Source organism: Schistocerca piceifrons, chromosome 1, assembly GCF_021461385.2.
Source record: "Schistocerca piceifrons isolate TAMUIC-IGC-003096 chromosome 1, iqSchPice1.1, whole genome shotgun sequence".
Lineage (NCBI taxonomy): Eukaryota > Metazoa > Arthropoda > Insecta > Orthoptera > Acrididae > Schistocerca > Schistocerca piceifrons.
This window is the reverse complement of record NC_060138.1, coordinates 162,532,219-162,557,334: the sequence shown is the minus strand read 5'-3', so window position 1 is coordinate 162,557,334 and position 25,116 is coordinate 162,532,219.

Genomic DNA, 25,116 nt, shown 5'->3' with positions numbered 1-25,116 from the left:
GTCACGTAATTGATCATGCGAGATAAGGGGGAGGATTGAGGACAGTGCCAACATACAGATTACTGGAACGGCACAGAGCTTAACATCTTCATGAGGAGGAAGGGTGAACTATATCAAGTCACATCCGGGAAGAAAAATACGTTTTGGGTAACACATGCCTAGCAGCGGTATAAGGTGTTAGTATAAAGCAAGTGACATGTAAATATAATCGAAAATTAATTGTAGATAAATTCCATCCTCTTTCTTTCTAATATAAGATCGGGGTAAATAAGTAACCGCACGAGGCTGACTAACAAACTAGTTCTTTACAAAGACTACAGCTTCATAATGTGGGACAGACCGCTTACATCGGCCGTCTTAACTTAATATACCCAGTGATGGCACGGTGTAGGTACAGTATGACGGGGAATTCCCTTGACAGCTGAGAGAAGCAGACATTGTCCGGACAAGGGCGATTCTCAGTGAGCTTATAGATATTGGTAATTGTTGCAGAAAGCATAATGTAAGCTGCGGGGCACCACTGCTGGTGAGACGGTCGGTGAGCCGAGTAGCTGGTCGACAGCAGCGTGCAGCCGATAGCCGGGTTAGAATGAATCAGCCGCCAAAGATTCCGCAACCTCTCCGGTGTAGAATAAAATTATACGCTGAACTGGTGTTGGCATGCGTATTCAAATACAGAGATATGTAAACCAGCAGAATACGGCGCTGCGGTCGACGACGTCTATATAAGACAAGTTTCTGGCGCAGTTGTTAGATCGGTTACCCTATTGCTGCAGTAGCAGGCTCTCAACATTTAAGTGAGTTTGAACGTGTTGTTATGGACGGCGCATGAACTATGTGGCACAGCATCCACGAGGTAGCGATGAAGTGAGGATTTTCCGATACGACCATTTCACGTGTGTACTGTGAATATCAGGAATCCGGTAAAACATTAAATCTCCGACAAGGCTACAGCTGCAAAAAGATCCTGCAAAATCGGGACCAACGACGACTGAAGAAAATCGTTCAACGTGACAGAATTGCAACCCTTCCGCAAATTGCTGCAGATTTCAATGTTGAGCCATAAACAAGTGTCATCGTGCGAACCATTCAACTAAACATCATCGATATGGGCTTTCGCAGCCGAAGTCCCACTCGTGTACCCTTGATCACTGCACGACACAAAGCTTTACGCCTCGCCTGGGCCCGTCAACACCGATATTGGACTAGAAACATGTTGCCTGGTCGGACGAGTATCGTTTCATATTGTATTGACCGGACTGACGTGTATGGGTATGGAGGCAACCTCATGAATCCAAGGAAGCTGCGTGTCAGCAGGGGAATGTTCAAGCTGGCGGAGACACCGTAATGGTATGAGTCGTGTGCAGTTGGAGTGAAATGGGGCCCGTGATACGTCCAGATACGACTGTGACAGGTGACACGTACGTCAGCTTTCTGTCTGATAACCTGCATCCATTCATGTCCATTGTGCATTGTACCAGAGTTTGGCAATTCCAGACAATGCGACACCCCACACGTCCAGAATTGCTACAGAGTGGCTCCAAGAACACTCTTCTTATTTATTTATTGGATGACTAGTTTCGGGCAGAGACCCATTTTCAGATCATCATAACATAGTTGGAAATGGTATTTCCGAAGATGTCATCAATGTGCAACGAACATTTGCATTGCATACATTTATCTGTATGCAATGTATGCAGCACATCTTCGTAAATTCCTTTTTCGACTATGTTATGATGATTTGAAAATGGTTCTCGGCCCAAAGCCAGTCATAGAATGAATAAAAAGTAAATATTTTCAATTTTGGGCTCCACAAGGTTCCCTTGCTTTCCAGTGTACGTGGAATATAAAATTATAAAGAATGTAGCAACCAGTCGCGCAAACGTAATTTATTTATCTTGTTGCAAATCGATTTCGGCTGATATCAGTCGTCATCGGTGGTAAAACAAATACAAGAGACACGGAATAAACAACAACTGCTTTAACAAACGAAAAAGCAGACAATAAATCATAGTTACACGAATTACAACATGTACAGATGTCTGAAATTAAAATTTTTCTAACCGATACATGCCATAAGTAGAAGTACTGTCCTTGGCAGATTTGTATCATGAAGTGACACATCATATGTAAATAGGCTGTTTAGGTTTTTATGTTCGTAACGCCACGTAGCGCTCTATATGAAAATCACTGACTGTGCTGTGTGAAGGCTCAAATGGTTCAAATGGCTCTGAGCACTATGGGACTCAACATCTTAGGTCATGAGTCCCCTAGAACTTAGAACTACTTAAACCTAACTAACCTAAGGACATCACACACACCCATGCCCGAGGCAGGATTCGAACCTGCGACCGTAGCAGTCCCGCGGTTCCAGACTGCAGCGCCAGAACCGCTGTGTGAAGGCTGTGGTTGGTTTGCATTGTTGGAGTATATGCTATTGTAGTGTTGAGCAGTTGGCTGTTAACAGCGCGGGAGGCCCTAGCCACACGACATTTCCATTTCCAACAGCGCGTAGCGTTGCGCAGTTGGAGGTGAGCCGCCAGCAGTGGTGGATGTGGGGAGAGAGATGGCGGAGTTTTGAGAGCGGACGATCTGGACCTGTGTCCATCAGAGACAGTAAATTTGTAAGACTGGATATAATGACTTTTGAACACTATTAAGGTAAATACATTGTTTGTTCTCTATCAAAATCTTTCATTTGCTAACTATGCCTATCAGTAGTTAGTGCCTTCAGTAGTTTGAATCTTTTATTTAGCTGGCAGTATTGGCGCTCACTGTATTGCAGTAGTCCGAGTAACGAAGATTTTTGTGAGGTACGTGATTTGTGAAAGGTATAGGTTAATGTTAGTCAGGGTCATTCTTTTGTAGGGATTATTGAAAGTCAGATTGCGTTGCGGTAAAAATATTGTGTGTCAGTTTCAGCACAGTCATTTATAATTTTTCTAAGGGGACGTTAGGTGACGTTTCACATAGGTCAATTTCATTTTAGAAATCTGCCAAAGACAGTACTTCTACTTATGGGTTGGGTTGTTGTGGGGGAGGAGACCAGACAGCGAGGTCATCGGTCTCATCGGAATAGGGAAGGACGGGGAAGGAAGTCGGCCGTGCCCTTTCAAAGGAACCATCCCGGCATTTGCCTGGAGCGATTTAGGGAAATCACGGAAAACTTAAATCAGGATGGCCGGACGCGGGATTGAACCGTCGTCCTACAGAATGCGAGTCTAGTGTGCTAGCCACTTCCACTTATGGCATGTATCAGTTAGAAAAATTGTATGTTATGACTTTCAATTTTAATTTCAGACATCTGTATATGTCGTAATTCATGTAACTATGATTTATTGTCAATTTTTTTGTTTGTTAAAGCAGCTGTTGTTTATTCCCTGTCTCTTGTATTTTTTACTACCTATGACGAATGGTATCACTCGGAATCGAATTGCAACAAGATGAATATATAATGTTTCCGCTACTGGTTGCTACATTCTTTATCATTTTAAATATTTCCAATTTGGACTTGTTTTTCGTTCTGCTGATTAACAGAAGTTGCTTACCCGAGCTACTCCAGTATGCTGGAAGTTCGTAAACCACATCCTCCCAACCGGCAGGGGTGGCCGAGCGGTTCTAGGCGCTACAGTCTGGAACCGCGCGACCGCTACGGTCGCAGGTTCGAATCCTGCCCCGGGCATGGATGTGTGTGATGTCCTTAGGTTAATTAGGTGTAAGTAGTTCTGAGTTCTAGGGGACTGATGACCTCAGAAGTTCCATAGTGCTCAGAGCACTACATCCTCCCAAGAATAGTAAGGGGGCCTGGAAGAAGAGAACTGCCAAGGCGTAGTTGCTCTCGTTCCCGGCAGGTGTTGTCTGCAGAACGGGAGACTGCAGGCGTGCCGTAAAGTGCTACGTAACGGGATGCAGTGTGAGAGAGGTCAGTGCCCGAAAGGGGGATCCCTGCGCATGCGCAGACAGCGCGCTCCGCCGCGCCCCACTCTCCTCGGGCGCTCCCCATCGATGCACGGACCCCCGGCTGTGGCTGGGGCAGCGGTCGCGGTTGCAGCCGGCGCTAAACGCCTGTCACAGAGCTCGTGCCTGCCACACCGGCTTTCTCCCGCCTTACAGAATAGATTATGCCACCTTTGAGCGCAGATAAACGCTGCCTCATCCTGACCCAGCGGCTTTCTACGACCGCTGCTCACGAACAGGTGCGCAACAATGCAAATACGTAGCCGCCACGCGGAATCGGGTGCAGCATCGACCGTTCCATTTCCTCGTTCCGTGGTAGTATCTCTCTGGACCTAGTGCAATATTCTACTACGGGAACACTTTGTCACGTGCAGGCGAGACGCGAAATGCACCAGTGGTTTGGGGTGTAAGAACCATATTGTGCCTGCGGCGGGCGCGTTGGGAACACTTTCTGTGACAGAAGGAAAAGAAAGTTAGGAGGAGCAAAAGAAAGGGGGCGTGGAGTTAGAAATACGGGGTGTTCAAAAAGCCTCTCCGCAGTGGCGTATGATTGTTCGCCTGCCTAGTTTACTCCTTTCAAGTGGACTCTCCCAGCATTCCACTGTTTCGTTTATCTCAGCCAGCTTCAGTAGTATCGTTGGTGTGTGTCGTTACGTGTTGACGTGAACGTTTAAGTTTAGTTCCTTTGTTCGTTTGTTTCGTTTTTGTCACAGTTAAATGCTAACCATTGAAGTATGTGTGTTTTTAGTGGAACAAGTATTCAAAGCTGGCGGTAAATACACAGTTTCAGATCGTCAAGATTCAGTTTTCCCGGAGACAACACCCCCACATCGCGATACTGTGCGAGATTAACAAATTTCGATGTAGGGGTTCAGTGACAGATGCACCGAGAAGTTTTGTCTGAGGATAAACTACTCGATATTTCCGATAAAATGTCCATGAGTCCGAACAAGTCAGTAAGAAAACTCGCCCAGGAAATCGATGTTAGTGTCGGAACGGCCCACACAGCTGCAAGGAAAAAATTATAACTTTTCCCATACAAAGTGACAGTCGTACGAGAACTGAAAAACACTGAACATGGCAAGAGACTGCATTATTGTCAATGGTTCAAAAATTTCGTTCAACAAAATGGAAGGGATACTCTTAATGAAACGTTTTTCACGGATGAGTCGTGGTTTCATTTAACCGGGTACATGAACACGCAAAATTCTCGTATGTGGAGTACTGCAAATACATTGTGTATTCATGAGGAACCATTTCATTCTGTGAAAATAGGAGTTTGGATTGCAATTTCTAGACGTCGGATTGTGGGTTCCATTTTTTTCCACAAAACAATTTGTTGTGTCTAGACAAGACAGCCTAGACACAATGAGAGGAAGCCGAAAGGCACGCGCTAAGTTAAAGCAGGATGGCGTGAGGTCTGAAACAGGATACGTAATGAATGCTATAAAGAAAAGTACGTAGCTTCTGGAATACTTAACTTTAATCCATCCTTTTGGTACATCTGGAGATTGTGGCGATACAAGTGAGACTCTTTAGATACATGCAATGTTACTAATGGCGCCTTGCTAGGTCGTAGCCATTGACTTAGCTGAAGGCTATTCTAACTATTGGCTCGGCTAATGAGCAATGCTTCGTTCATGTAGTCGCTAGCAAAGTCGTCCGTACAACTGGGGCGACTGCTAGTCCGTATCTCGAGACCTGCCTTGTGGTGGCGCTCGGTCTGCGATCACACAGTGGCGACACGCGGGTCCGACATGTACTAATGGACCGCGGCAGATTTAAAGCTACCACCTAGCAAGTGTGGTCGTGTTATGAGGCGAACGGTCGTGTTATGAGGCTTCCGCCCGCCGTGGGGAGGACCCCATGTTGACGTATGCGATGAGGTGGGGAGCCTAACAACAGGCGAAGCTGTGCCACCCGCACCCGGCCATTCGGTCCGAGGGGATCTAGGAAACGCCTGAAAACCTAGTCCAGGGTGCACGTCAACATGCGGTGTATGCGCCCGTAAAGAGACAGGAGGGGCCGAAGGGTCGACCTCCATTGCGTCGGGGTATCCGACGCGCGATGACGACGTCATGTGGTCCGGAGCGGGCAAGAGTTCCATGGCGGAGGACAGCTGGTCACGGGAAGCGATCGGCGGCGCGTGACCCAGGGAGGCGCTTGGCGGCTGCAGCGAAGCGTCCACTGCGGGCGGCGCCGGCTGGAGGACAGGCGGCGGCGGCGGAGGCGGCTGCGGCGCCTCGCCATGGGGCAAAATGGAAGGCATCGTCGGTAACACCTGGGGATGAGGCGAGCCAGTAGATGGGTCCCCAGGGCGCTGACCGGACGGCACCGTCGCTGAAAGCAGACGGGGAGCGGCAGAACCCGTGCGACGACAGAGGCGCAGCTGATTGAGATGCCGACGCACCTCACCAGAGGCCCCCAAAACCAAATACATCGCGCGGCCGAGGCAGCGAAGAATGCGCCCTGCGAGCCAAAGCCGTGAACCTCGATAGTTGCGATAGAATACAACGTCGCCTGGAGCAAAAGCAGAAGTCTGCCGCTGCACAGGAACCTGATGCGGCAGGTGCAGCAAAGACATCAAGGTTCGATGAGGACGACCGTGGAGCAACTCAGCTGGCGAGCGACCATCTCGGGGCTGAGAGCGATACGATGACAAAAAGAGCAACAACGCGTCCTCCCGAGAATGCGACTCTTTCAACTTCAACATCTGTGACTTGAAAGTCCGGACCAATCGTTCAGCGGCACCGTTTGACCGATGCGAAAACGGCGCGGATGTCAGATGTTGAATACCATTGGCCTGGCAGAATAACTGAAATTCTGCGGACATGAATTGTGGGCCATTGTCGGAAACAATAGTGTGTGGAAGACCTTCAATGCAAAAGATAGCAGACAACTCTTGGATGGTGGCAGTTGACGTCGTGGAAGACATCCGGAGAACAAAAGGAAAATTACTGAAGGCATCGACCAGAACCAACCATCTAGCATTCCAGAATGGACCAGCAAAACCAATGTGCAAGCGTTGCCAAGGGGAAGTGGCTTTCGGCCATGCAAAGAATTTCCGCGGTGGTGCGGATTGTTGTTCGGCACACGCCAGGCAAGAAGAGCACATATTCGTAATCGCAGCATCGATTCCGAACCAAGTACAGTGCTGACGAGCAAGTTGTTTCGTTCGCACTATACCCCAATGTCCTTGGTGAAGAAACCGTAAGACAGAGGACTGTAACGAACGTGGGACCACGACTCTGGACTGATCATTATCAGAACGCAACAACAAAACACCACGTCGTACAAAAAGTATCTCCTTATGAGCAAAAAATCGGCGAACCAACGAATCCTCGATCCGTGACTTTGACAAAGGCCATTGCGTAGCAACAAAACGCAAAACGGTAGCAAGGACCGGGTCAGCAGCTGTGGCTGTAGCTACATGACGAAAATCAATCGGAAACGATTCGATCACTTGTGATTCTAAATCGTGTAATGTTCTTGCGACCTCATCACGCAATGCGTGGGGAACATTGCGCGCTCGGAAAAATTTCGGTTGCGCGTTTACTTTCAGTTCCAAATGTGCTTCATAGTTCTTAGCGCAACCAAGGCCCGGTGCAAAAATGTCTGCAAATTCTTCACATAGCCGAGAAACACTGGCGGAAGGCACAGTCTGATTCACTGATAGGACCTGATTTACAATAGACAAGTTAAACAATTGAAATAAATCTAAACCAAACAAGTTCACTGCAGAAGAAGAACGAAGAACCTAAAATGACACAAGTTTTGTTTGTCCCTCGTATGTTGCAAGAAGAGTGCACTGTCCTAACACAGGGATATGCTGTCCTGAATAACTAGTGAGCTGAACAGTTGCGGCACGCAACGGAGGTTTGCCCAGTTGTTTGTACGTGTCGTGATTGATCAATGAAACCGCAGCTCCGGTATCGAGCTGGAATGGTATGACCTTCCCATTAAAGTCCAAATCTACAAAAAGTTTATTGTCCTGCTGAGAACAAGAGCGACTGTCTCGTGCAATTTGAACTGATACAGATACAGCATCACTAGCTAATTGACGTGATTTCCGGCGACGTCGACGCACACTTTTTGTGGGACGAACACAGTCACTGTTAGAGAAAGTGGCACTGGACGAAGTGGAATTAACTACATGAATGTCCATGGGCGAAGGGTCACGAGCCTGAGTATTCTTGGTTCGATTCCAGCGCGAAGCAAAGGGCCTGGAATGGTTGTGATTGTCTGATCGGAGCTTTTTCTGGCAAACACTTTGAACATGTCCTTTCCTATTACAGAAAAAGCAAATAGCTTGGCGTGACGGGCAATTTGCACGCGAATGTCTAGTAGCACACTGCATTTGTATGCTGGCGCGGCACACCTGGTTTACAGCGTGGCGGCAGCTGCGTGGACGTGTGCGAGGGCAGTTTACCGGGCCGTGCAGCGCGTCCGGCGGACCGGTTAATGTTACACACGGCTGGCGAAGTTGCAAATGATTCCTGAGCAAAGTCAAGCGTGTCTTGTCTATCCAATATGTCTATCACTTGTTGGAGGGAGGGATTGACGAGTTTCAAAATCTGTTCCCGTATGCGAACATCAGAAACGTTCTGTGCTATTGCATCACGTACCATTGTATCTGAATAAGGGAGTCCACATTCACACTCAAAAGCACAATCCCTTGTAAGGCCTTGCAATGTTCCAACCCACTCCCTGTTAGTTTGACCGGCCGTACGTTTTGTACGAAAGAAAGTATACCTTTTTGCAACTACATTAACTGTTTCCTTGAAATAGGCATCTAAAGCAGACAAAATTTCTTCGTAGGACAGAGTTGCTACGTCACGTCGGGGAAATAATTTCACTATCACACGGTACGTTTGCACCCCTACATACGACAATAAATGAGGCTGCCGCTCGTTACCTTGAATTCTGTAGGCGGCGAGATGAAATCCAAACTCGCGTGACCACTCCGTCCATGTTTCCACGTCTGCTTGAAAATTACGGAATGGTGGTGCAACTGCATGTTGTGGCTGCGGTAGCGGTGAAGCGGCGGCTGCCGCATCGTTTTGCAGTGCACGTTGACCCTGGACGAGCTGTCCAAGGGCATCCAATAACGCCTGCGTCTGCTGATTCTGCAAGCGATAAAATTCGGACAGTACTTCTGGCGAATCCATGACACAAGTAAATGTAAGCAATTAGAAAGAACAAGACCCTTTCCGTTGACTCGTCGCCAAAAATGTTGTGTCTAGACAAGACAGCCTAGACACAATGAGAGGAAGCCGAAAGGCTTCTGGAATACTTAACTTTAATCCATCCTTTTGGTACATCTGGAGATTGTGGCGATACAAGTGAGACTCTTTAGATACATGCAATGTTACTAATGGCGCCTTGCTAGGTCGTAGCCATTGACTTAGCTGAAGGCTATTCTAACTATTGGCTCGGCTAATGAGCAATGCTTCGTCCATGTAGTCGCTAGCAAAGTCGTCCGTACAACTGGGGCGGGTGCTAGTCCATATCTCGAGACCTGCCTTGTGGTGGCGCTCGGTCTGCGATCACACAGTGGCGACACGCGGGTCCGACATGTACTAATGGACCGCGGCCGATTTAAAGCTACCACCTAGCAAGTGTGGTGTCTGGCGGTGACACCACACAATTAACGCACAACGATACTGCAGTGATATTCTGTACCCATTCATAGGAGAAGTTGCGTTAAGTGAAATACTGAACGGTTATTTTCAACAAGATGCTGCAACCACGCATACAGCTCGCGTTTCAATGGCACTGCTTGCTGACGTTTTTGGCGATCGCAAAATTTCAGAGGTACTTTGGCCTCCACGATCGCCTGACCTAACACCAACTGACTTTTTATTCTGGGGTGCAGCGAAAGCAACTGTCCATGTTACAGAACAAATATTACAGTTTGTGTTTGGAAACATGATTAGACGAATTGAATTGTGTATTCAACAACAGGGGGGACACTTTCAACATTTAATTTGAAAATTTGTAAGCAAAAATGAATATTCACTGAGTTTCATTTCGGTATATTCATTGCGGCATACGGCATGCGCGGCTAACAATTATACGGCACTGCGGAGAGACTTTTTGAACATCCCGTATAAGTGGTACGAAGAAGAAATTGAACAAGAATAAGAAGGTACTGCATTGGATGGTACTAAAAGGGTAAGGGAGAGGCATGTATGACAGCAAATTATGAGCAAATTGAAAGTGTACATCGTCAGTGACAGTTCTTGGCTTCAAATGGCTCTGAGCACTATGGGACTCAACTGCTGAGGTCATTAGTCCCCTAGAACTTAGAACTAGTTAAACCTAACTAACCTAAGGACATCACAAACATCCATGCCCGAGGCAGGATTCGAACCTGCGACCGTAGCGGTCTTGCGGTTCCAGACTGCAGCGCCTTTAACCGCACGGCCACTTCGGCCGGCCCTAGTGACAGTTCTATACTTGTCACTGGTACGAAGTAGCTTCCTTAAAAGTTTTCGGCTACTCCATGGAGCGACTCTTATTAAAAGAAGTTTCTCGTCTACAGACAAGAAAAATAGGTGCAGGTCGGAATTTCTTCACACAAGGATTGTTTTTATTAAAATGGGAGTTGGAAAATTGGAAATTTGTGGTAATATCTTATGGGACCAAACTGCAGAGATCATCGGTCCATAAGCGTAGACACTACTTAATCTAACTTAAACTATCTTATACTATGGACAACACGCACACACCCATGCCCGAAGGAGAACTTGAACCACCGACGGGGGGGAGCTGCACGGACCGTGACAAGGACCCTAAGACCACGCGGATACCCCACGCGGCAATGGGAGTTATACTGCTTTATTAAACATATACTCATGTATAAAAACAAAATTAATCTCACAATAAATTAAAAATGGCGACCGCAGCCCTTGTCAAAGTACGCAGCCCGTGCTGCGTCCTGGTTTGTGCGAAGACCCGTGGCTGTTTCCGACACCAATGAAAATAGCAAATTCTTAAATTGGAATGAATTTAGAGGCTATCACGATGGTGTTCTGTGTTATACCTCAAAAAAAATTACAGCTATTTGGAAAACTTGGCAGTTTCTTGCTACGTTTTTTAATAAGTTCAGATGATCAAAAAACATTTAAAAATTCGAATAAAAATAAGCTTCCGCTATGGGTACCTGAATTTAACTATCTCTCATTAAAAAAGTGAAAGGACTGGAGACTACAGCGATTCGCACGCTAAAAAATCGTGTTTTAAGATTGTTCGTGAAGTTACGGTTAATATCCGATCTCAGTACTATAGAGGCATCCTTTCTTTTTCTCAAATATGCTCTGTTTCTGAATTTGGTGATGTAGTTTTTTCAATCCGGGCCCTTTACCAAACTGAGCCATTCCTTGGTCCGCGGCAGCCACACGTTTCCTGTCAGATGAGTGCTCGAAGTTTTTACTGTTCCTCCCTTTGACGACTGCTAACACGTTCGTAGTCTTCAGAATAGATGAATAACGTTCGTTGAATATAATGCAGCTATATATGCTGCTATTTCAACAGTTTTTGCCTCACAGTTACGATGTTTCGGTATCAGTTTCCAAATACACACACTGAAGCTCTCATTGTCATTTCGCGCACTGCAACCGGTGCATTACTTCAGCACATCTTCGTTGAACAGAAATTCTAATAGCTGTCTAGTTTTTTCTTGAACTTAATTATCGAGCACCTATAGCTGTCTACATACGGGTCGACGCATGGTTCCATTCAACTCGCCCTAAGTTCTGAAATGCAGGGTGTCCCACTCAAACCTCCCTGACTTCAAGGACCCAGGAGAGAATAACCACAGTAGATACGACAATGAAAAATGCACCACATTACAGAGCATCTCAAAAAAAAAAAAAAAAAAAAAAAAATGCCCCTGAGCACTATGGGACTTAACATCTATGGTCATCAGTCCCCCAGAACTTAGAACTACTTAAACCTAACTAATCTAAAGACATCACACACATCCATGCCCGAGGCAGGATTCGAACCTGCGACCGTAGCGGTAACGCGGTTCCAGACTGAAGCGCCTAGAACCGCATGGCCACACCGGCCGGCAGCAGAGCATCTCAAAGAACTTATATTCCCGCGTCAGAAGTGCCAAGTATCGTCGCCAGAATGCAGCATGTTCTCATGAAGTGAAAATGGCGAATCCACAGCTTCACGCACAAGTAGTGTGGTTTGCAGAAACAAAATCGCCGATTACTGTACAAAGAAATTATCGTCCTGTGTATGAATGTGATCCACCTGATGTGAAAACAGTTAAGCAATGGTATACGAAGTTTCTGGTAACAGGAAGTGTTCTGAAACATTCTAGCGGTGCACGCTACGGAATTTTAGAAGAGACAGTGAAGGACATCAGACAAACGTTTCTCAGAAGCCCACGTAAGCCAATTCGTCAAGCGTCTAGGCAACTTGATGTACCTAAATCAACATTGCCCCGTAGTTCACCAGTGTCTTCGTATGTGTGCTTACAAAGTGCAGATTCAGAAATATCTGATCCCGAACGACAGACCACGCCGACAACAATTTGCTGCGGATATGCTGCAGCGTATAGATATGGATGGCAGGTTCCTGGAAAAATGTTTATTCTCAGATGAGGCAACCTTTCATCAGAAAGGGTTAATAGGCATAATGTTCGGTTTTGAGGTTCGCAAAATCCGTATGTTGTCATTGAACATGTTAGTGATAGCCCTTAACTAAACGTCTGGTGTGGGCTAATGCAAGTCGGAATTGTTAGACCTTTCTTCTTTGCGGAAAAAAATGTGAATGGTTCACTGCACCTGGACATGTTGGAGCAGTCTGTGTACCCTTAGATACAAGACTTGCAACCCAACATCATTTTTCAAGAAGATGGAGCTCCGCCGCATTGGTCAACGGCTGTTCGCAAGTTCCTGGATAGGGAATTCCCCAATCGCTGGATTGGACATGGTGGACCCACTGCCTGGCCACCACGTTCAGCCAACATTACGCCGCTTGATTTGTTCATGTGGGGATTCGTGAAGGACCGCGTGTATGCGACCAAAGTGGACGATATTCCTACATTGCGACATTGTATCACTAATGCGATTGCAACAATAGCCGGCCGGAGTGGGCGAGCGGTTCTAGGCGCTGCAGTCTGGAACCACGCGACCGCAACGGTGGCAGGTTCGAATCCTGCCTAGGGCATGGATGTGTGTGATGTCCTTAGGTTAGTTAGGTTTAAGTAGTTCTAAGTTCTAGAGGACTGATGACCTCAGAAGTTAAGTCCCATAGTGCTCAGAGCCATTTTTTTTTTGCAACAATAACAGAGGAAATGTTACAAAGAACTTGTCAAGAAACTGAATATAGACTCGATATTCTTCGTGCTACAAATGGCTCACATGTAGAGGTGTATGATAAATAAATTCTTTGAGATGCTGTACAATGTGGTGCATTTTTCATTGTCGTACCTAATATGAGTATTTTTCCTGGGTCTTTGAAATCAGGGAGGTTTGAATGGGACATCATGCATTTTCACAATCAAAAAATCCTTTTGAGGAGCAATCTATATACTTCCTGCATACAGATAACGCAAAAAATCATTTTTTCACCTGTCTCGACCACAACCTTCCCCTAATCCAAGTAACTAACGAAATGCAAGTGTAAACCACGAATTTTGTGTTTCTTTGTTATAGCAATGAAACAAGATAATAGGAATAGTGTTATTGTGGCAAGTAACGCAACTTTCGACTATTTGTCGAGACAAAACGTCATGACGACTTCCCGCGGGAGTGAATGGCCCCGAGTCCCACGACAAACACAGGACGTGGCGCGAACGTCTCCGAAGGTGACTCTACAGGTCCAACGAGTGCCAGCTGGTGGGGAAAGAGTAACTACTGCAGATAAGTTTAATAATTTTTGACTGCGTGTTTAAATACATGCAAGTTCTCGCTAGCACACAACAAAATTAAGACCTGTAGTGGGTACCCTTTCAATTACATTTTGATTTCTCTTCAGCCCTGCACGAAACCACCGTTCAGAAAGTGTGGCGGACAAGTGGACTATCTGAAATCGCAAGTTCGTTGCAGGCCCATACATCTCGTTGGCCCCGGAATGGGCGCTGGTGACGTTGAAACGCGGAAAGGAAGATGATGATGATGGTGATATTTGGTTTGTGGGGCGCTCAACCGCGTTGTTATCAGCACCTGTACAAATTACCAACCTTTTCACTGTCCAGTCTCTCTACTTTCCCGAATCATGATGAAGTGATGAGGATAACACAAAGGGCCTTTCCCCGGGCACAGTAAATCCTCGACTCGGCCGGGAATCGAACCAACGACCAAGCAACGCTAGCCACCAGACCACGAGCTGCGGTATGTATAGCATGTATAGTATGTATATAATCGTAGCAGAGACCGTAGGAAAATCATTCCATCTATTGTAGGGATCGCAATTAGGTACTGTCGTGAGCATTTATGGTAAGTAATTGAAGGTTGGTGAGATCAGCAGTAGCCGACAAGTAGATAGACGGCCGCTCCTCATCACGAAACGTAGAGACAGGAACTGCTAAATGGCTAAGCAGGGATGGCTAGAGGACAAATGTAAGGATGTAGAGGCATATCTCACTAGGGATAGGATAGATACTGCCTACAGAAAAATTAAAGAGACCTTTGGGGGAAAAGAGAACCACTTGTATGAATATCAAGAGCTCAGATGGAAACCCAGTTCTAAGCAACGAAGGGAAAGCAGAAAGGTGGAAGGAGTATATAGAGGGTCTAAACAAGGGCGATGTTCTTGAGGACAATATTATGGAAATGGAAGAGGATGTAGATGATGATGAAATGGGAGATATGATACTGCGTGAAGACTTTGACACAGCACTGAAAGATCTAAATCACAACAAGGCCCTGGGAGTAGACAACATTCCATTAGAACTACTGACAGCTTTGGGACAGCCAGCCCTACAAAACTCTACCATCTGCTAGCAAGATGTATGAGACAGGCGAAATACCCTCAGACTTCAAGAAGAATATAATAATACCAATCCCAATGAAAGCAGGTGTTGACAGATGTGAAAATTACAGAACTATCAGTTTAATAAGCCACTGCTGCAAAATACTAACGCGAATTCTTTACAGCCGAATGGAAAAACTGGTAGAAGCCGACCTCGGGGAAAATCAGTTTGGATTCCGTAGAAATGATGGAACACGTGAGGCAATACTGACCCTACGACTTATCTTAGAAGAAAGATTAAGGAAAGCTAAACCTACATTTCTAGCATTTGTAGACTTAGAGAAAGCTTTTGACAATGTTGACTTGAATATTCCCTTTCAAATTCTGAAGGTAGCAGGGGTAAAATACAGGGTGCCAAAGGCCATTTAGTATTTGTACAGAAACCAAGTGGCAGATGTAAGAGTCGAGGGGCACGAAAGGAAAGCAGTGGTTGGGAAGGGAGTGAGACAGGGTTGTAGTCTCTCCCCAATGTTATTCAATCTGTATATTGAGCAAGCAGTAAAGGAAACAAAAGAAAAATTCGGAGTAGGAATTAAAATTCATGGAGAAGAATTAAAAACTTTGAGGTTCGCTGAAGACATTGTTATTCTGTCAGAGATAGCAAAAGACCTGGAAGAGCAGTTGAACGGAATGGACAGTGTCTTGAAAGGAGGATGTAAGATGAACATCGACAAAAGCAAAACGAGGATAATGGAATGTAGTCGAATTAAGTCGGGTGATGCTGAGGGAATCAGATTAGGTAATGAGACAATTAACGTAGTAGAAGAGTTTTGCTATTTGGGGAGTAAAATAACTGATGATGGTCGAAAGAGAGAGGATATAAAATGTAGACTGGCAATGGTAAGGAAAGCGTTTCTGAAGGAAAGAAATTTGTTAACATCAAGTATAGATTTAAGTGTCAGGAAGTCGTTTCTGAAAGTATTTGTATGGAGTGTAGCCATGTATGGAAGTGAAACATGGACGATAAACAGTTTAGACAAGACGGGAATAGAAGCTTTCGATATGTGGTGGTACAGAAGAATGCTGAAGATTAGATGGGTACATCATCTAACTAATGAGGAGGTACGAAACAGAATTGGGGAGGACTTTATGGCACAACTTTAGTAGAAGAAGGGATCGGTTGGTAGGACATGCCGGCTGGGTTGGCCGAGCGGTTCTAGGCGCTACAGTCTGGAACCGTGGACCGCTACGGTCGCAGGTTCGAATCCTGCCTCGGGCATGGATGTGTGTGATGTCCTTAGGTTAGTCAGCTTTAAGTAGTTCTAAGTTCTAGGGGACAGATGACCTCAGAAGTTAAGTCCCAAAGTGCTCAGAGCCACTTTTTTGGTAGGACATGTTCTGAGGAATCAAGGGATCACCAATTTAGTACTGGAGGGCAGCGTGGAGGGTAAAAACCATAGAGGCAGACCAAGAGATAAATATTGTAAGCAGATTCAGAAGGATGTAGGTTGCAGTAGGTACTGGGAGATGAAGAAGCTCGCACAGGATAGAGTAGCATGGAGAGCTGCATCAAACCAGTCTCTGGACTGAAGACCACAACAACAACAACAACAACAACGTATTTTGAAATTTCTCTTAATCATATTTATATGTGCCTATCATTATCTATAATGAAAAGAAAATGGTTCAAATGGCTCTGAGCACTATGGGACTTGACTTTTGAGGTCGTCAGTCCCCTAGAACTTAGAACTACTTAAACCTAACTAACCTAAGAACATCACAAACATCCATGCCCGAGGCAGTATTCGAACCTGCGACTGTAACGGTCGCACGGTGTAAGGGAAGATACGCTTCTTGTGATCCTTTGCTTTTATTTTTATAATCGGAGCTGCCACTTAACCTTATCGACTGAAAGATGAGCAGTTGCCTTTCGATATTCGATATGTAGTAATATTGACAGTATTCCACAATATTTGGTCACATACAATTGTTTGCAGAGCGCAGTGTAATTGTCTGCAGTCTCTCTCTACCTGGAAATGGGTGCAACTGAAAACATGCACAGCGGAACATTCCTCTCCTCATTCATAGATTGTTGTGTCGTGCAGGTGTGTGGGATGTGGGCCTTGTAACCTGTTAACAGGCCCACCATACCTCGAGTTGGGGAAACGTCACGCAGTTCGAGCCTTTTGGTATCCCCGTCAGTGGTCATAGTTATGGTGGCACGGGAACTTGCAGAATAGCGCTGCGGAATAGAGTTGAAACCTACCATGGAGGGCGCACACGGCGCAGAGTATGTACTAGAATTGCACTCTACTAAAAATACGGTTCTATAGTTTTTGAAAATTACCTAAATGACTTAACTGAATGGTAGGTTTGCCGGTAGTATTGGTAGCATTGTTGAGAAAGATATATATCATTGAATATATAAGAGAGAAATTGGGAGCCGACTAATTCTCTTTGTTTTTCTTTGTTTATTTTGTTGTTTGTTTTTCACATAATTAGAACCGAACACCATTCATTGTTTGTCCATTATATACTTATATCCTTAAAGAAAGGAAGTTGCATTTTCTAAGCAGCAAAAATTATTTTATCGCTTAACTTCTGCGGTTTTAAGCACCAAAGCAATTACTCTTTAGGCAACTATACTTTACACACAGAAACTGACGAATAAAAGTAAATATATAATTAATAATGTTGTCTTGTACTCAATAGATCATTCTTCATCGTGATCAAATGCAAGATTTTTCCTGCCCGCATCTCGTAGTCGTGCGGTAGCGTTCTCGCTTCCCACGCACGGGTTCCCGGCTTCGATTCCCGGCGGGGTCAGGTATTTTCTCTGCCTCGTCGTGCCTGGGTGTTGTGTGATGTCCTTAGTTTGGTTAGGTTTAAGAAGTTCTAGGGGACTGATGACCATAGACGTTAAGTCCCATAGTGCTCAGAGCCAAGATTTTCCTGTTACTATAGATAAATACGGAAAAAGAAATTTTTTTTATGTACGGTTGAAGTTGTATTGAAGCGATAATTGATATACACACTGCCGGCCGCTGTGACCCAGCGGTTATAGGCACTTCAGTCTTGAACCGCGCTGCTGCTACGGTCGCAGGTTCGAATCCTGCCTCGGGCTTGGGTGTATGTAAGATCCTTAGGTTAGTTAGTTTAAGTAGTTCTACGTGTAGGGGACTGATGACTTCAGGTGTTAAGTCCCATAGAGCTTAGAGCCTTTTTTTTGTGGATATACACACATCAAAGAAAGTTTTACATTACCACAGTTCCCAGAATTCGGGAAGATAGACGATGACTGTAGATATTGTATCACAGACACAGTCACTTTGTTTAGAGATGTCACTAAACCCGCCCAAAGATGTAAACAACCATGCATGAGCAGTGCCTATTAGATGGAGGGCGTCCGAGAGCCGATCAGTTCCAGTTATTCCACCAGGAAGGAGGTGCAAGGCTTGTGTTGTCTGTAGTTCAACCACGCCTAGACGGTCAATACGGCGCTCCGATCGCGTCCGCATTGTTACTTTGTGCCAGGAAGGGCTCTCAACAAGGGAACTGTCAGGCGTCTCGGAGTGGACCAAATCGATGTTGTTCGGGCATGGAGGAGATACAGAGATACAGGAACTGTCGATGACATTCCTCGCTCAGGCCGCCCAAGGGCTACTACGCCAGTGGGTGACCGCTACCTATGGATTTTGACTCGGGGAACCCTGATAGCAACGCCACCATGTTGAATAATTTTTTTCGTGCAGCCAGAGGACGTCGTGTTACGACTCAGACTGTGTGCAATAGGCTGCATGATGCCCAACTTCACTCCCGACGTCCATGGCGAGCTCCATCTTTCCAACCACGACCCCATGCAGCGCGGTACAGATGGGCCCAACAACATGCCGAATGAACCGCTCAGAATTGACATCACGTTCTCTTCACCGATGAGTGTCGCATATGTCTTGGACCAGACAATCATAGGAGACGTGTTTGGAGGCAAACAGGTCAGGCTGAGTGCCTTAGACACACTGAAACGTCCCCTTAGAAAAATTATAAATGACTGTGCTTAAACTGACACACAATATTTTTAGCGCAACGCAATCTGACTTTCAATAATCCCTACAAAAGAATGGCCCTGACTAACATTAACCTATACCTTTCACAAATCACTTACCCCACAAAAACCTTCGTTACTCGAACTACTGCAATACAGCGAGCGCCAATACTGCCAGCTAAATAAAAGTTCTAACTACTGAAGTCACTAACTACTGATAGGCATAGTTAGCAAACGAAAGATTTTGATAAAGAACAAACAATGTATTTACCTTAACAGTGTTCAAAAGTCATATATATATATATATATATCAGTTCATGACATCCAGTCTTACAAATTTACTGTCTCTGATAGACACACGTCTAGATTATCCGCTCTCAAAACTCCGCCATCTCTTTCCCCATATCCACCACTGCTGGTGGCTCACCTCCAACTGCGCAATGCTACGCGCTGTTAACATCCAGCTGCCCAACACTACAATAGCGAATATTACAACAATGCCAACCAGCCACAGGCTGCACACAGCACAGTCAATGATTTTCGTACAGAGCGCTACGTGGCGTTACCAATATAAAAACCTAAACAGCCTACTTACATAGCCCCCACGCTCCACACAAAAAAATTTTACAAATTGTTTTGGGCAGTGGCCAATAGAGATTTGAAAATTTTTTTCATGATTACAATAACAAAGAAATCAAATGAACAAACTTATTGATACAATGCTGGTGGAAAGCTAATATTTTCTCACAGTCCATAAAGACAGTCCTGATCATTCATCACAGTATTAATTGCAATTTTATGCACAAAGTCTGAGCAGTAAACGAAAATGCACATGGAAGTAGTGGATTTCCATGCAGTCTTGAAGAAGTAGTGTTGTCCTTCCAACAGAAAGATAATGCTGACTCTTGACATGGAGACAGGTAATGGTCCACAACAGAGCAAACCCACAGCAGAGTCAGTCGACGTTTTGAAGAATATTGGTAGGTAGGTCATCACAGAGCAGATCCACTGTAGTGCTGGTAGAGATTATGGTATTAGTGGGCCACCAGAGGTGCAGACCCACTGCAGTCCTTGTAGAAATAATGGTATAGGTGGTCCATCAAAGATGCAGACCCATGTATTCCTTATAGAGACGGCCAGCAACCATCTGTTGCGACTGTGCAGGTGCACAATCACCATCGAAGAGTCTTGTGCAGAATATAGCAAGTCCATAAACCACCACTTGTGCATTCACCAAGGTTTTGGAATTGTCCTTAGAACCAGCAGTGCTGTTAACCAGTCCCTTGCTGAATTATTAACACATGTGCAAACAATAACAGTCCCAACTTCTCACATATTGCGCATATACTATGACCAAGAGAAATGTGTGCAGTGAAATGAATGCTTACAAGTGACTTGATTTGATGAACTGGTGTCAATTACAATTTTAAATTTACGACATGAGAATACAATTACAAAAGTACAAAATACATCATTAAAGAATATAACAGTACAGATAACATTTTTTAAGTCTTATGAGATAAACATATAAAGACAGGACGAACACAAATATACAAGGGTACACAAACACATAGCGGAATAATACAAAAGGAAAGGGCAGGGTTTGCTTTACTGCAGTATTTTAAAAAACAACACTTTCTTTACTTCTTGGAGCTCTCCCTTCATTGATCATTATTCCCAAAAAGTCCTATCTATACCTGCTTTCTGTATTCTATTCATATTTCTTTCAAAATAACTATTTCTCAGTGTAGAATACTCATTTTGGCCCAAATCTGTTTCATATAACTTCTCAATGCATTCTTTCCCTATTCTCCATAGTTAGTTTCTTGTATAGTCTACCCCCTCTTAAGCTAACTTAAATCTACTGACATCAGATATATATATACAAAGGGACGAGGCAATGCAGCAGTACAAAACAATTAACACAAACAGCAATGACAAAAAAATGCAAATTGGCAAAGCAGCAATAAATATAAATTAGCAAAGCAATTGCAATATTACAACTAATAGAAGTCAATGTGCAGCAAACAAGAAAAATAAATCAGTAGTAAAACTAACTTAACAGAGTAATACAAATGAAATTCAGTAACACTATGTCTGGCAAACAGCAGCAGCAAATGCAATGACTTGTATCTAAACATGACAAACCCACAAGCAGAAAAAATAGTATACTAAAAATCACCATGTTTAATACCTATGTCACATCATACCACTAGAGTGATGCATCATGACAACTTACTCTAGCAGACAAGTTACCAAATCGTAAAAAAAGTATTTATGCAATTCCTGTGAAGGGAAATGTTTATTTGTGTTCCCCCCTTTTTTTAAAGAAAGTAGATCATAAAATTATTGTTTAATGGATCTGTAGACAGAAAATATTTACATTAGTACATGCATTAAATTTTATTTTAACCAATGCTGCAGTGCAGCTAGAAACTAGATATTAAACAAAATAGGCAGTAAAAAAATCTCTCAACTAGAAAGACAATAGATGTAAAATGTTTCTCATCATTTCATTAGGCATTTCAGTAAATATCATAAATTAAGAGCTCCACAGTGTAATCATATGTTTTCATGTTTGAGCGTGTCGTATTTGCGATGCTTTCTACAAAGAAATGTCAATAGCGAGGATAATGGCCTCTTTTTCTTCCACCTAATGGCTTTTTCTCCAGGCAGATGGCACAGCTGGTCGCCCATAATGCATTACGTCAAAGTCACTTAGCTTGCTTACCGAATTATTTACGACACCAATTTGCACTACAGTGACAGTCTCATATAAAAAAATTTCACAGATCGAAAAATTACAGTAGAAATGCGTGGAAACGAGATCTTATGAAAAGCAGTGTTGTGATATATTCACACATGGACACACAAGTACGATTCTTGGTTTCCGACATCCTTTTTCACAAACCAGAGTCCCTAACTTCTATTCATTATTCATATGCATATAAACACGAGGTAACATTCCTCATATACGGTAGCATCAGCTTATTGATCATAAACATACCTCAACAGCATAATACAAATCATTGTCGTAATAATAACATCATAACACCTCAGTCAAATCTCAAAAACGCCGTAGCTTTCTGCAAAAATTTCAAAACCTAAAAAAAATTCTCTGCTCATTTAAATAGTGTCATCTACCTCAAACGTGCTTTAAAAATCATGATCCCATACCAAATACATCATTCAAAGCTGTCATAGTATCACAGTGGTTCTGAAAAATATATGAACAGTTCACAAAGTACATACAAAATACAATTTCATAAGTGTGAAGTTATCCAACTGCGTAATTGCGTAAACATCTGTCACTGATGTAGTAAAAAAACATGTTTGTCTCTCTCAGTTAAATGATCGGATGGCTGTGTAATTCTGTCTTACAGAAATATGGTACCGATGTGTAAAGTTGTATAAGCAAATATCATATTAGCTAGGGCTCCTTGTGCTTGCCAGACACATGGTACACAAAGTAAGAGTGTACCCCCTGAGGATTAATGTAATATACCCTCAGGTGTTACAGATTACAGAACTGGAATGAAATGTATCACGGAAAACTTTCTTTGTAATTCAAAAATCTTTAAAAATTAATGTTTTAAGTACAAAATTAATCACTCAAATACGTGTACTGTAGCGCTAAACTGTGCGTCTTGTTGTAAGACAATCTCTGTCATTAGTTAAGGGTAAAAAATGTGCCAAGTGTCGTAATTATCGTCGTCCGTAAGCAAAGTTCTGTGGAAGTCAATGTACTGACCTTGTAATAAACAAAAGCGACATGCTATGCGTATAGATATCGTAGTTATTACGTACAGTACTGTGATCAAGAAAGTACTGTAATGTAATGTATTGTTGTGCTATGGAAGAGGCGGTCTCATTGTAGCTATACCACAAAAGTTACTACTAAAACGTGTTTTACTTTCCAGAAGAATTCAGAAAAACTGTGCAGATATAAAGCAGACACAGCACAAAAGCAACAATGTATATTGTGTCTCACATTAGTAGCATCGTGATATAATCGAGTAGCTGTCAAAGAAACCAAATACTAACTCATCTTTAATCTCACAGAAAGTACTTCAAATAAAGAACGTCTTTTCAAGTAAACCAAAATGTTTCATGAAAATCTCATTAGCAGTATATGTTCTAAGTATGTAAGCCGTATGTTCGTTACGTAAACGTGCAACTAACAAGCAAGAATGTACACACACAATAACACTGTGTCGTCTGTTCACTATAACAATGCACTCATAAATACTGTCTAAATATGTTCCCTAGGTTCTAGACTGGATAGTTAACTTTAAAACATAGTTGCATGTTAACAGTGCATGTTAAAAATTGCATGTTAAAAGTTGCATGTTAAAAGTTGCATGTTAAAAGTTGAATGTTAAAAGTGTGACAAAGAGTACTAGTAACGTGAAGTGAAAAATTTTATAGCAAAGACTAAGTTAAAAATGCGGTGCAATCCTTTACTCTTCCTAGTACGCAGAGTTTCAGCTTCAACGCAATTATCATGTGGTATACATCGGATTCTGTAAGGTCCATTGTAAACTAGAAAGAATTTGTGACTCAAGTGTTTCTTCTTATGTGGCAATGAATGAGCTTTAATGAGAACTTTCTTACCAATATATAATTTCTTTGCATTTGCTTTACCGTGTAGTTTTCTCCTTTTGTCTGATGCAGATTTTGTATTTTTAATAGACAAATCAATTATGTCTTTGTGTCGAAGTTTACGTGTGTTCTGGAAAGGTACAAGCTCTCTGATTCTGTTCGGTGGTTCTTCATTCTTCATTACAAGAATAGGTGGTGAAGCAGTGGAGTCATGAGGCATTTCATTCAGCACATTTTGAAATAACCATAAATATCTGTCCCAACACTGATGCTTTCTGTGACAATAAAGTCTGCAAAGCTTATTGATTTCTTTCATAATCCGTTCAGATGGGTTACAGTGTGGTGAGTACAATGAAATAAAAATAAGTTTGATTTTATGATTCGGAAGCATGTGTGACCAAACAGCAGACCTGAATTGCGGTCCGTTATCTGAAATGACTTTAATAACGTGTCCAACTTCAAGTAAGAAATTGTTGACAAAGGCGTTGGATACAGACTGTCCAGTGGCTTTACGTAACGGTGTGAAAGAAACAAATTTTGAAGTAAGTTCAACAGTGACTAGAAAGTACGAAAATCCATTCGATGTTCTGACAAGGGGTCCCAAGAGATCAACAGCAGCAAATTCTTTTAATTTAAAAGGAATGATAGGAAACAACGGAGCACGATGTGAGATGGTAGATGGTTTGGCTTTTTGACGAAGTTTGCAAACAGACAAGACTCTTCGAATTCTCTTTTCCATATTGTTAAAATAACAAATCGTTCGAAGAATATGATAACATTTTCGTGGACCAAGATGTGCGTAGCTGAAATGAGCTTATTAACAAAATCGTCTGGAATGCAACGTACCCATAGCTTGTCATCAACAGTATGAACAGTCATGAAGAGTATGTTCTTTCTAACCAGATAATAATGCCGAATCTGAGTGTGTGTCTTTTCATGCCATTTACTTTTGATGTGTTTCCAAATCGGATCTTTATCTTGTTCATGAGCAATGTCATTTAAAGATGTGGTAATGAAGTTTTCAAAGGCGACATTCTGAATGTAAAGAATACTGAAATTTTTTTCGAAGTTGCCTTCTGTGTTACTTTTCTCAAGCCCAGCCAGCGCACGTGGCTGCCTGCGGTGCGAGTCATTGTCTGTCTCTTTGTTGGCGCGCGCCGTTATTGAGATTTGGAGACGTAACTTCTACAAATTCACCTTGTCGAGAGGGCCCTGCCCTGTTTGAATCCCGCCAGTTCTGATGAAATTCAGGTCTGTCGTTATGATTATATCGTCTGTCGTCATGTCAGTAGATTCCACAGTTTCTTCCTTGTCGGTTAAGTGGTGGAGAATTTCTCCCTGAATTATCACTGCACTATGGACCGTTGCGTCTGAAGTTATTCTGTCTTCCGTGATAATATTGCCATATTGTCTGTTTCAGTGACTGTCTCTGTCATATTCATTACTACGGAAATGCAGTCTTTCTCTGTAACTATTACTCTGCCAGTGGTTGTCATATGGGTGGTGTCTGTTTTGTTCACGATTTGCGTTGTAAGAATAGCCTTGTTGTGTCCAGTTATTATTTCTGTCATCGCGGAATTGTG